General features: G+C 34.3%; 1 long non-coding RNA gene across 2 annotated transcripts in view; it reads left to right on the forward strand.

The window, feature by feature from the left end:
- The window catches only part of LOC145673058 (uncharacterized), a 290475-nt gene that overhangs the window by 36440 nt on the left and 238818 nt on the right, over positions 1-15217 (forward strand). For both annotated transcript variants that reach the window (XR_014128713.1, XR_014128712.1), the window contains exon 3: positions 8256-8287. This is a non-coding gene — a long non-coding RNA (uncharacterized LOC145673058). The remainder of the gene's footprint in view (positions 1-8255; positions 8288-15217) is intronic.

The raw sequence follows: 15217 nt of genomic DNA on the forward strand, positions 1-15217 counted from the left end.
CGAAAGACATGTCCTTGCCACAAGTTTCTCTTATCAGTGTCTTCTCTTAGATCTGACGGAATTACTGCTTTAGGCCCCATTAATTTTTTGGGTTTACAAAACAAGAAAACTTGAGCGAAACCTAAGATCTGTTAAGGTCTAATAATGACGCGACCAACATACAGAGTTAAAAAAAAGTCCCAGACAAAGTTATCTTCCTTTATATATATATATATATATATATATATATATATATATATATATATATATATATATATATATATATATATATATATAAATATATATATATATATATATATATATATATATATATATATATACTTTGTGTATACTTGTGTCGGTGTGAGCACACTTTTAGTCTATCTTCTTCTTCTCTCTGAGATCCATTAGCAGCGTAAAGACTGTGCAGTCGAAAATTGAGAGAATTCGATCGATTAGTCGAACTCAATTTCGTCCAATAATTGACCAATTAATCTCCAATAGAACTAGGAGAAGACTGAAGTTGTGTAACAGCCTTGTAGACTTTTTTTTACTTTCTTCTATCTCATCTCGCCCTCCCACTTTTATTTCATTTTATTTCTCTTCTAAAGTTTTCCACCATTCACAGTATATTTTTTGTATCTTGTCTCTGGCTTCGTAAAAGGACTAAAGTTTGAGGAAAAATAACAAATAAATTAAAGTTTATTTTGCAGGAAAAGTTTGTCCATCAAGGATGTTGTTTCTCATTATTGTGAAAGAGATCGGAGTTTTTTTTATATCTGAGGAATATTAACTGGTGTGTGAAAGTTAATATGTGTGTTATAATAACCGCAGGAAAACTTGCAAAATACAATACTTTTATGAGTAAAATTCGCCAAAGAAGATATTTTTGGTGTGGTAAATGAATATATATATATATATATATATATATATATATATATATATATATATATATATATATATATATATATATATATATATATATGACTGAGACAAAATACCATTTGGTCATTCTCCTAAGATGAGAGGTAATGTCTTATGGATAAAACATCGAAACTTTCCCAATGCTTTTAGTCTTATACTCACGTCATTTTATCCTACCGAAAAAAACACTCTCTTCCTTTTAGTGCATTTCATAAAAGATTGTTTTAATTCTTTTAACGGTAATTGTTAATTTTTACTTCTAGTCAATATCCTGTAAACAATTCCTTATTTGCTGTTGTAAATGAAGGTACATGACTGAGACTAATAACATTTGGGCATTCTATTAAGGTGAGGACTAATGTCTTACTGATAAAATATCAAAACTCGCCCAATGCTTTCAGTATTATACCCACTTCTTCATATTATCCTATCAAGATAACACTCTCTCTTTTTTTTAGTTTATATCACAAAAGATTGTTTTAAATTTTTTAACGGTTATGATTTACTTTTTCTGTTTTTAGTCCGTGTCCTGCAAACAATTCTTTATTCATAATATTCTTAACTTTAAAATACTACATGCTTTCAATGTAAGAGCTTAAATACTTTATTTTCTAAGAATATTTTACAAGTCATAAAAAACGTTCATCTAAGATTTCTAAAGTGGTTGGCAATAATATTCTTATGTATTTGAATTTTGCAAGGGCAACTGCAGCTCCCAAGTTCATTCTTCTGTCTTTCCTTAAGTAACTATTTAACAACGGAGTGCAAGACAAAAATTTAATTAGTTTTTTGTTATATTATGAATTTTTAAGAAAAATCATTGCCATATAAGATTTTTTGTATTTTTATACGTTCATAAGGGTTGTATAAAGTCTGACACAGTTTTCATTTATGGTATTGAACGTTACATCAAAACTCTTTTGATTTAATTTTAAGTTTAGCGTCCCTTTCAACATATGCTCATGGGGTTCGAACCACATAAGTGGTCGCAGGAAATTAAACCCATTTTCAGGCTTTTTCAGGTATGGTTTTTCAGGTTTATATGTGAAAAAGATGTCAAGCTTGATATCAATTTTTCTTTACTTATCTGAATTTTCCTATGTTATTACAGTAACGATGTCAGGCATACCTATAGGATTTGTAAGGGAAAGGGACAAGAGACTAACACATAAGCGCAGTCACACACACATGCCTTGATTTACTACTACACATAATAGTTTATCAAAACGACAATTACTTATGTACACTGCATAACTTTATTAAGTAGAGTAAATATAAATATCGTACTGTTTAACATAAAGATATTTTATTATGTACTATAATGTGCGAGTGAGCAATTTTAATATGTTTTAACATGTATTTCGAAGAATTAAATCTCATTTAAAAGTTCAGGGAGAGCAATCCTCTCATTTAAGGGGGGGGGGAATGAACAATGCACATCTTTATTTTGTTATTGAACAAATTGTAGAAAAGCTGTGTAATCCGGCATTCTTAGCTTCTGTCTAAACTTGTATTTACGAAATATAGCGTGATCTGCATACACTACTTATTAGTGTAATGGATAAACCGTATATGTTCAATTACTTTAACTCTGTTACATGTAAGATCTTACCTACAAAAATTGCTCATGTCAGGTATATACGCGTACTTTCTTTGAAGATTTCCTGCCTCCTGTTGCAATTGTAGTCACGTGATATCACATGATGCAATAATACAAGTTACATGTCATAACTTGTCACGGATATATATCTTATTATGTTTTTGAATTTCTCTTTCGTCTATCTTTGTTTTATTTACTTCTATTTATCATTAGGGAAATAAGCTTTCGTGCAATAAATAAGGGAACTAATGCAATATAATACTGCAATTCTTGCAACTCATAAATTTATCACGAAATCTCTGTATGTCCTTGTAATTAAATATATTATTGATATCAGATTAGTGAATTTCTTTGAACGAAGCATTCCTTTACCCCTTGAGCTCCTCCGTGGCTAAGCGGTTAGCGTACGAGCCTTTGGCGCGGGAGACCCGGGTTCGATTCCTGGCGGGAGCTCATGTGGTTCGGATTCCACGTTAATCAGTAGGTCCACGTCTCATATAGCCTCGTTGCTGAAAAGGGACGTTAAACTCAAAATCAACTCAACTCCTTTACCCCTTCCGAGCGTTCCTTTTCATTAGTAAAGAGGCTGTTGTGACATTCGAACCATAAGTACTCTCACTAGTCTGAGATTTCTATCTAGATTTCCACCATTTCCTGTTTTCGCAGAGTTAAGGGTGGACCTGGAAGCTATCTTTTAGATGCTGGATTTATTCCTATATAATGCTTCTTTTTATCTACTATAATTCTTGCCTCATAATAAGATTTATCAGTGAAGATCGGAAATCTGAATGGTAAATGATGGAACAGAACAGAAATGCCAACAAAAAGTCTTTAGGAGGATGAACGGAACACCATATGTTGTAGGTAAATTAGTTAAATAAAGGTACGCCCTCTGTTCAAGACGGGTCAGTGTTCTCCATAATCGTTGTAGAGGAACATCTTAACATTTACTACATTTTGGTGCTTATACGTAGCAATATGGTCTCCGTTGAGTTGGTTTGATAAACATCTAACCAACTACACTACTGCGTCTTTAGTTAAAATTAAGGATTATGGTTAGTATTCATCGGATATGTTGTACTCTGCTTGACAGTAGCATTAAGACAAAGCATTAAGAAATAAATCTAAATGTTCAAATTGAGGATATGGAGAAGATTAGAGTAGTTAGTGTAGAAAGAATAACCAATGAGAAAATGTTAGCAAAAATTAAAAAGAAAACGTCACTAGAACAGGTAGTGAAAGAAAAAACTTATGATGATAATGATGATTTATTTTATACCAGGCTTTTTCACTCATTTCAAATTATGAGTCCCTTTTATAACAGTTTTCTTGCTAGCGATCCTCATAAATAATTTCCGGTTTGGAATAAGCTCTTCTTTTATTTTTGTTGCTTATCGCTTTCCTCTTGTGTTGTAATTGTTTAGTAAACGACTCTTTATTTGTTCAAAATTTTGGTTTAATGTTTTTGCTGGATTTAACAAGTATGTTTATTTTAAAATATTTAAAAATATATTATGCCGTCACCAAATCCTAACAATAGATATCTTTTCCCCCAGATTTGCGACCTCCCTAGGAGTCTCGACCTCCAGGTTGAAGCATTCCGCAGTAAAGGAAAGAAATACAGAAGGAAATAACTTATTCTAACTTATGCGACCTTAATGCAATCAAACATAGAGTTTAATTCTTATCAAAATTTAATATGTTAATACGTTTTTTTAAACTTAGTCTTCTGATACTGGTACCATAGAGTCGTAAAAAATCTGCACAGAAAAAATCGTACGTGGGGTACGTTAAAAACGTAGGTTACATGTGTAAATCCTGTAGTTTTTAGATTTAACGTATAGCAAACGTATAACTGAAAAAGTATATTTTATACGCACTTTCCGTATAATTGTTCCGAATAAACGTATTTTCCGTACGAACGAAAGAACTGCATATAGGCGGTTAGGATCTCACACACAGATTGACGTATGTAACATACGTATACGTCTGTAATATCCGGAAAAGTGTTAGATGTCAGACATCCTGCTACGACATGATGTAACATCTAAGAGCAGTAGGAGAGACCGGGGACAATTGTAACGCGGGTCAATTGTAACATTGGCCATTACTTTTAGAAGTAAGTTTCGAAATATCGTTTGTACATGTCATTGGGGTCAATCATGCAAGGTGTATGTGGGAATAAAAAAAGAGCGTCGTTAGTAAATTGTGGGAGACTGGACAAAGAGAAATGTGATTTTGACAGAGGTAAGTAAATTTTTAACTGGTTTGTTTTTATTTTCTCTTGATAGATATGAGTTTACTGCAAACAAATACTCTGTGCGTGTGTAATCTATGTTCATTCCTTGACAACGTGGATATTGTGTTTGAAGCTTTGACTCAATGAAATTATGAGAAATCGTTGCATTTATCACTGACTCTTTGAACGGGTACAAATGTAACATGGCAGTCGGGGACGATTGTAACACGTTACAATCGTCCCAGACAAAGTTGTACTGAAACATTATGAAAATAAACTAGATATGACCGAAGATAATACAGTTGATGTAATTAATAAAACAATGTACGTATTAAGTATGCTTTTAGTGCAAGTACGTAGGGGGGGAACCCGACCCCCAAAACAATTCTTGGCGTCCTTAGTGTATAATATATCATTATGGTCACTATAGGGAAACAAAAGACTTTCACCCCATATTTCATTTTGGGGCCTCCCCTAATTTCTTTATACACCCTAACCAACGTTTGTGGTTGGCTGCGAATCACTGCTTTTCGATGTTGTATCACAATAGTTTAATGTTTCAATATGTCCTTCCTTGTGATGTTTTTAAATAGCCTATAAGTTTTTAAAGACTTATTTGTGAAGTAAGAGCATTCTGATTTATCAGAAATAATCAACAATATAACTTTCCACTTGTTTAATTTAATCTCTCTCGCACATTAGTGCATTCTCTGTTCTCGTCCTTGTATGAGGGATATGTATACGTGTTACAAATGCAGTGTGGGTGTATATTAGTACAACATCATTAGGACTTGAATCAGTGGCATAATAATAGGGTAGGCATTGCCTAGCACAGTCTGCTTGGGTATATTAGGGGGGTATGGGGGCGCCACTACGAATTTTGCCTAGGAATGCCAAACGCCATTGTTAGTCTCGGACTTTAATTTTTATGTTACGTCATATTTTAATCTTGGCTTGCTTGTCCTTGTTTAAGTTAGGCCGAAAAAAATTGTTGTTTTTAGCTAATGTGGCACGGTATCGGTAACAAGTAACTCATCATTCATGCATCATGTTGACGCTGGAAATTGTTTCTTTTTAAATAGGTCTACTTTTTGATTTGATGATATAGTCTATACTCTTAGTTTATTGTCCCCATTCATTGTTAAACCTATCAGTCATTATTATTTAACCATGTATATTGTTTTGGGATGCCATATATATGCCTGGATCCGCCACAGTATGTATATATATATATATATATATATATATATATATATATATATATATATATATATATATATATATATATATATATATATATATATATATACAGTGGCGGATCCAGGATATGATCAAGGGTGGGGCTAAACCATATTTTGCCGTTTTATCCAGTGTAAAGCAGGATTGAAGCCCATTTTATCCAGTGTATACTTGAGCGTCAATAGGGGCTATAGCCCCTATACCCCCCCTTGGATCCGCCACTGGATATATATATATATATATTTGCACTTTTCATTAAAAACATGTTACAATTGGCAAAAAGCTCTGTTACAATTGATCCGGGCACGGGGACGTTTGTAACAAGACAAATGCTGTCATAAGATGCTTCGTAACTTTCTATATTAAAAATTGTCACGTATGAAAAAAATTGAATGAAGCAACAAAGCTTCACTTAAGGTATTGTATAATTTTCAGAATTATTGAAACATAAACACGTGTGGTAAAAAATAAAATATAAAATTTGTTACAATTGTCCCCGGTCTCCCCTACATATGTAGAATATGGATAACGTATGTTCCGTACTGATTTCTGTAATAAACATAAGGATATCGTATATTTATGCAATATACCGCTGTCTGGATAACGGATCTTTCTCATTGTCAGTGTAGGTTTATTTTTCTAATATAATAGTAATTTGTAATTGAATTCAGTCCAACGAACATTCTAGAATTAGGAGTACAGTTTACCAAGATTGTAAACCTTATCTTAGAAACAGTTTATCTATTTGCACGAAATAGAGTGACTGAAATGTTACCGATTACATACAATATGGACGTAATAACTAGTCCCTAATAATATTCTAGAAATCTTGAAAACTTTTCGACTCAATGTGGAAGGGGGTAAGTTCTTATACGCACTTCAGTTGCAATATAAACATCGCTGCAGGTTGAGTGAATGATGGCGCAGCAAATTATAAAGCATTGGTGAATCAGTGTGGCGCCACTGCATTCATTGCTGTTTGATTACTAGATCGTGCTAGTGGAGTCATGTTCCATCAACAGAAACCAAACGGCTGAAACAATCAGAGGAATCACGTTCAATATGGGCCACATTGCGCATGAAATAAGCAAACCATATTGTTTCTAATCTGCGTTCAACTCTTTTGAAATCCACTTTATGGACAATTTTCTTATTTCTGTTTCTTATTAAAGATGTTATAAACACACATTCCACAGATATTCCTATTATCTTTGCAATCGTCTTCAGGCTAAATTGTCTATCTGAGAGCACCACTTCAGCACCACCACAGAATTAACTTTCTTGACGGACTGTGGTGTTGCGTCGTTCTGAACGCTTAGATAGATGTTCTCCCTTTCCTACAGTCAGAAACCCACTCCTTGACTGGGATCTATTAAGAGCTTTATTCACCAATGCTACAATGCAATTCATCTTAAATCTCCTTGACATTCTTACCATTAGAAAAAAAACAAAAGATGTATGACTACTGACCTCTTCTCCTACCGGGTGAATTTCATATTTTATTGTACCTTCATTCACTCAATCCCTAACAATAGACCGAGTATTGGCACCACGTTATTCAAATTTCAACTGAAACACATTCAAGAATCATTGTACCACATATTCCAATCGTACTAATGTATCTGCACCCTTTCTATGCTAAGCCGGAAGCTTTTCAAATCATCCATATTTACTATCAACTCCAACGCAAAGCAGAAAAGAAAAAAGAAAATTATAAAATATATGAGGTGTCATTAGACATTGGTCGCAGATGAACAGCTTTTTTTTTCAGCTTTTGAAATAAATAAATAGTCAATTTTATGTGTACAAATAAAGTACACATCAAATGTTTGTTAACTGATAATTTCCCCATCTACAAACCTAAATTGATCATTATAATGGTGCAACTGATTAACAACGTAGTAGCTGTGGTTTATTAAACCAAAAACAAGGTTATAACAGACTGCGGGAAGCTGATGAGGAAATATGTAATGTATTTACATTCTTGAACTTAGTTGTACTTTTTAAAAGTAAAGAATTAATCATCTTGGTTCTAATTGTAATGCAAAATATAATATTTGGTTGAGTTTAGTTATATCTTTTATACCTTCTAATTATGTTACATTGTTCATACACTCTAATCATGTTGTATCTATAATACTTCTAACCATGTTATATCTTTTATACACTCTAACCATGTTATTTTATACATTCTAACCATGTTATATCTTTTATACATTCTAACCATGTTGTATCCTTTATATATATTTAACGATCTTCTTCTTAAATTTTCAGGTACCTGACTGATATTACTGAAATCTTTGAAGGTAAGTTTCTTTAAGGAATTTAAACCTCTTCTTGGCATCCTCTTCTTTCCTTGATTTATTATGTTACTTGGAGCTGTTGTTACTTGAAATTTAATAGATCTCCATTTCTGAAGATCACTTCTAAATTACGAGACAGGTCAACATCTAGTAATTATTCAGAAAGACAAGGTATCAACATCCAGTAATTATTCAGAAAAAATATCCCCTTTATTGTATTTATGATACAGGAGTTATCTTTCGACGTACTTGCTACCATTGTCCGAACACTTGTTAAATTGAGGTTCTATCTTCAATATCCCACAGTCATAAAGTTCCAGTGTCTGCTTTCGGAATATCATTTTAACTTCATGGTTCAGAGCTTTTCATTGTTGTGTATTATCCAGCAAGATGTTTCTTGAAATGTTTCCGTAAAGGGGAACAAGTGGTTTTTGAATATCCACTGGACTCTTATCTTGTACTTTGAGAAAACGTATGACGGAGAACACTTCACATTTAACAGACTCTAAATCGGCGCAGCCATTCGAAACATTTGTTACTTGCACTATACACCACGTAGTAATGAGGAACAAAACAGAAGGTTAACAGTGATATCCGATATAACCAACTAACGCCTGAAAGAAAAAAGTGATTGTAATTGATGCAGTGGATTTTAAAGGGTCGTGTTAAAAATATGTAACACACACAATAACGAATTATACATTAATACATATAGAGACTGAACAGGTTTCATACATATTGTCACTGTTTTACAATGCTTTCTTTAGTCACACGACATACATATATGCGATAGTCTAAATTTGCAACATACGTGGTCTAGCGGGTCTTTACTAATAGTTGTAAATTCACTTGTAATGTAACTTTGGAGCTCATCGAAAGTTGCTGAGGGTACAGGCACATTCACTGTGTTTTTGCATGCCCCAAATGAAAAAGAAATCACAAACTGTTAGATCGGGAGATCTAGGAGACCATGGAAAAACTACTACGTCAAGTACGAGACTCCCTCTATTTTTCATAAAAACACTTTGACGTCCTATGCTTTTCCTCTACACTGATAGATAGTATCCTTAAACTGTTGATATGATCTCGGAATGCTTTGATGACTTAGCGATGCAACTGCAAACTGTATCTATGGAATGTAAACTGTATGGCAACAGGGGAAAAAGCACGTCTCATATTCCATAATACAGAATGCTTTCTGTTACATATATGCCATTTTGGAAATAGGTTTGTGTTGCCATCTGCCGCCACAAGTCAAGATTACGAATATGAAAAGTCAAACTTTTGATTCATCAACACACACACTTTTAACCCCTTTGCATCATTTATAATCACCCTTTTTATTTGTCTGTCTGCAAGGGTAGTACCTTACTTTAAGGATACGATTCATATTTCAAGTGGCTGCGGATATGAGACAAGGAATTTTCGTGTCATAAATTAAATTGCTGTATAAACTTGTTTTGATTATCTCTGATAAGGTAGTTACAAATCAAACTCAAATATATTTGACTTTTAAAATAAACTATTATTTATGACAAACTATTCTGCTGAATATTTCCGTAATAATAAGTAGCTTTCTGCTTCGATTCAGAGAAGGAAATACTGTCATACAAAGCTTTTACTATAACATGCATAAGCATTAACGTAGTAAGTTGACATAGAAAATGGAAGCAAAACACTTATCGTCTTGCAATGAGTGTCCCCATATGACCTACAAAATATGAAAAATTAGAATTTTTTGTTCGCAAAATTTTCTACCAAATAAATTTTATTACGAATTTCAAAAGAAGTTGGCATACTGAAATTCTAAGTAGCCTTTTTCCACAAAAGGAAGCTACACAAACCAAACAAACTCCATGGCACTGCCTACCTTCATAGATGATCTATGTTCCAGTAGAAATGGGCAGGAATAGGTCAAGTTTCTAACGTAAAGGCAATTTACTGAAGAATGAAAATTAAAAGTGCTACTTTCATGAAAACAGGTACATTTCATATAAGGATGTATCTTTAATGATTCTCCAATATCCATGTTTTTGTAAAGGGAGATAATGTCTATGTGTAACTTCTTATGGCAAGATTTCTTTTAATCGTTCTTTTCAAATAATTGGAGTTTGCAACACTGCAAACGTTTAGTAATACATGTATGCTAGATTGTATTCTAAATTCTTGCAGATTACTAACACGCAAAAACTTAAGTGAAAGGGAGAGCATTCTGCTCTCAAGAGACTATTATTCTCAGAAACGTTCTACTTCCATGAATTCTTAGTTAGAAACACTGCAAACTCTATAGTGTTAGAGACTGCAGAGGGAGATATCAAGGATGGTCAGCTGAGTACAAATGTGCAACGTGATGGAATTTCATCTTCAAGTCCAGTTGCAATTCTTCGCTTTGGGAAAGAAGAGTCAAATGGCGCTTGAAACTTGAGCATCTTCGTCGTTCTCTTGTAGTCGGAGTCCACGTGAAAAGTTTAGTTCCTTATGTCTCGAATAAGAAAGAGAAAATATAGAAGAAAATGGGAAAATGAAAGGGAAAGAAAGATAGAAACGTAGAATGAACCAGAAAAAAAAGGAATAAAAAGAAAAAGACGAGACTTTGGTTCCACGTCACCGCTGGTCGAAGCGTGTCCTCGCTATAGTTCGAGGGATTTCAGCAGCGGTTCACTGGAGAAGACAGCGTTGGGGTAGAAGACGACGGTAGGGGTAGGAGGAGACGCAAGAGGAGGAGAATGTTGGGTGGAATAGGCGCATTTTGGAGGGAGAACGGTTCCCTTATCGATTCGTCAGCAAAGGACAGAACAGAATCACCCCTGGGGACGTGATGGAACTCTGCGCCACCTCATTAATACACCCCCTCAAAACTCGATGCTTTCAAGGAGAATAGTAAAAGATTTTTCGTATATATATATATATATATATATATATATATATATATATATATATATATATATATATATATATATATATATATATATATATATATATATATAAGTAGTTATTGAGAAACATGGATGTTATCCGAATCTAATAAATGCATTTCTTTCTCACGATGCTTGCTCTCTCCGATTCTCACTCGTCGTATAGAAGCGAATTGAAACATTTACGAAACGAAAGAATTTAAGAAACATCGTAAGTGAGATAAATAATGTAATTTTCATAACCGGATTATTTTTACCCATATTATTCTAAATTACTGTTAAAAAAAATGATTCCTGACTTTAGATATATCTATTTTCCAGTAAACTAGTTTTCTAAGACCACAATCATAAAATTTTAAGTGTTATGGCTATTAATATATATATATTTTTTGTTTTATAGAGTATACATTCTATGCTACATTACATGACAAAAGAAGACATACCTCACATCAAAATAAGGGGAAAAAGTTCATATACACCTGTGCTCAAAAGAGGATAGTTTCGGAGTTATAGGGTACCGAAAAGGTGAAATAAGTGAAATTCAAAGTTCATGACTGGTCATAGTCAGGTCAAGACATCATTGAGGAACTGGTATGCGAGCTATTCAAATATGCATCTTTCAGGAACTCGGGTACTTGCACAATCATTTTTTAGAGAGGATGTTTGGGAGTACTTGATCACACTCTACCTACCACTCTAAAAATTGGTGTGCAAGTACTGGAGCACTCTTAAACATAGGATATTTGGGTAGTTTACGTACCAGTTCCTCAATGATGTCTTCACCCGACTGTGATAGGTCCCATAGTAACTGAGCTATGAACTTTTACATTTAATTTATTTCACGTTTTCGGCGCCCTATAACTAAGAAATTATGCACTTCCAATCACAGGTCTATATGAACTTTTTTCCTTATTTTGACATGAGGAATCTGTTCCTAAAATGTTGTGACACATTCATGTAACACCATGCATAGCATGCTCTGTTTGACTAAAATGTTGTGACACATTCATGTAACACCATGTATAGTATGCTCTGTTTGACTAAAATGTTGTGACACATTCATGTAACACCATGTATAGTATGCTCTGTTTGACTAAAATGTTGTGACACATTCATGTAACACCATGTATAGCATGCTCTGTTTGACTAAAATGTTGTGACACATTCATGTAACACCATGTGTAGCATGCTCTGTTTGACTAAAATGTTGTGACACATTCATGTAACACCATGTATAGCATGCTTTGTTTGACTAAAATGTTGTGACACATTCATGTAACACCATGTATAGTATGCTCTGTTTGACTAAAATGTTGAGACACATTCATGTAACACCATGTATAGCATGCTTTGTTTGACTAAAATGTTGTGACACATTCATGTAACACCATGTATAGCATGCTCTGTTTGACTAAAATGTTGTGACACATTCATGTAACACCATGTACAGCATGCTCTGTTTGACTAAAATGTTGTGACACATTCATGTAACACCATGTATAGCATGCTCTGTTTGACTAAAATGTTGTGACACATTCATGTAACACCATGTATAGCATGCTCTGTTTGACTAAAATGTTGTGACACATTCATGTAACACCATGTATAGTATGCTCTGTTTGACTAAAATGTTGTGACACATTCATGTAACACCATGTATAGCATGCTCTGTTTGACTAAAATGTTGTGACACATTCATGTAACACCATGTATAGCATGCTCTGTTTGACTAAAATGTTGTGACACATTCATGTAACACCATGTATAGCATGCTCTGTTTGACTAAAATGTTGTGACATATTCATGTAACACCCTGTATAGCATGCTGTGTTTGAGTTTTGGTACGTCAATACACTGTTTACGAATTTTCCTTCTTTAGTACAGTGGGTTTCCTTCATAATACACTGAAAACTTACATTCGTAATTTTGTTCCTTATAGGTATTCATGTATGCTCGCACACTTAATCAAATTATAATCATTTCTTTACTTTAAAATACTCTAAAAGACTGAAGTATATAAGATAGTATATACAGGTTGGTATTATAATGCTGATGATATTTGGTTGGGAGAAGTAGAATTCACAGCCAGCCTATTGTTTCTGCGGTGATTATCTCTTGGATTCTGCAAAGCAATAGCGTTAATTCGTTGAAATTATGTGTAGTGTAGAAGTGGCAGGGAGATATAGATCTGTAATATTGACTTATACTGTGAATTCATCTAATAGATAGTGCATAGGAAGTCTCCAGACTTCAATGGCCATGTAACTTAAGAAAGATGATGCAATATGGTCCGTAACTTATGGAGAAGATATGCATTTCGGCAATACATGTTATTATTCTGTTAAAGTACCACATATGACTGGTGAGTTTTGTCAAACTAGTAGTTTGTCATTAACCTCTGAGTGACGCAGGGGTTTAAATCACTGCTTGGCCATGCAGTCAGAAGGTTGTTTATTTTATTTTATTTTATTTTTAGTTTGCATTCCTAAATTATTCTCATTAAGATGAAAGAACTCCGACACGAATCTAATATAAATAAAATAAAGAGTTTGTTTCGTGTGTTTGTCTGTCTGTTTGTGTGTGTGCGGCCTGGGGACCAGACGAGTGGACCGAGAGTTACCAAATTTTGGTCAGGGGTACCTTGGTCCAGACCCAAGATCAAGAGGAAGCATGTTGTTTTCAATTTCGAACCATGGGGTCTCAGTGGGGCGTTTACCCGGACGGCCTGGGAAGCAGAGTTATCAAATTTTGGTCATGGACATCTTGGTCCAGGCCCCAGACCAAGACGAAGCGTTTTTTTTTAAAAAAATTCAAACCAAGGGGGTCTCAGGGAGGTATTTACTGGGAGTAGAAGTAGTGCAAAATGGCCGATATTAGTGTCGAACTCATAATATTCGCGGTCGCTGAGATCAATGGTGAAACTCGGATCGCATTCACTTCCAAATTTACCCTATTCGGCTGCGGACCGTGGGTCACCGGAGAGGGGGATACCGAGACATGTAAACATGATCCAAAATGACCGATATTAGTGTCAAATCCATAGTTTTTGCGGTCGCTGAAATGAATGGTGATACTTCCACAGGCGTTAACTTCCAAATACAGTTGCCATGCAAAGAATGGGTATATTCGGCTAATGGTAAATAAGTTATGCCATTTCAAACATTGCACCGGAGAAGTCACTATAATGTAGTAATGAAGGAAGCATGTGAAGAAGGAAATATCGCGACCACGTAGTTAGGTTGAAAAACATATTAAGATGGGAAGGTCATTACCACATTAACTCTCTGCATAGGAAATAATCAGGATGCCTCAAAGAAAATGTACGACATATTACCTCAAGCCCGAATATTTTAAAACGAACATTCTCATAGAACATGTTCTTGAAATTGAGAGGCGGGGAGGGAAGGATGAATTAAGATTTTAATTTTTGCCATATTTTAATCCTAAGCTACGGAGATTTTCCCAATGCTATAAACAAAACGTTCATCTAATTTTCTTATACTTTGAAACATTTTATGTGGATTATACTGGAAAACGAAATAAAATCTTTCAGTTAAACTTCCCACGATTATGCCTTTTAGGCTAAAGGAGACGGTGATTAAGGCAAGTTAATGATGATGGAAGAATTGGTGGAATGAGAAAGTGGGAGAAAGGGTGGAAACTGAGAATACCCATGGACACTATGTTATTCACCACAAACTTATTTAGCCGGGATTGAACCAGGGACTCCACATATCAGAGATAATTGCACCACTGAACCACCATGCGCCCTGAATTATATGGGAAAATTGTCTAGCATGTACGTGAATAAACTTGGTACATGGGATGGGGTGGATTTTATCCTTTTTTACACCATTATACTGGAAAAAATGCAACCCCAAACAAAGAGTTATATCTGCAAGTAGAACGAAGACATATACCAAATTCCATCAAATTCAGATAAGTTTTGCGAGAGTTATCGTGGACCATACACACAAGGGCCGGCACTAGAAGTTTTGCCGCCCCTGTGTTCTTTTCT

Source organism: Thermobia domestica, chromosome 16 (genome assembly GCF_964235325.1).
Source record: "Thermobia domestica chromosome 16, izTheDome1.hap1.1, whole genome shotgun sequence".
Lineage (NCBI taxonomy): Eukaryota > Metazoa > Arthropoda > Insecta > Zygentoma > Lepismatidae > Thermobia > Thermobia domestica.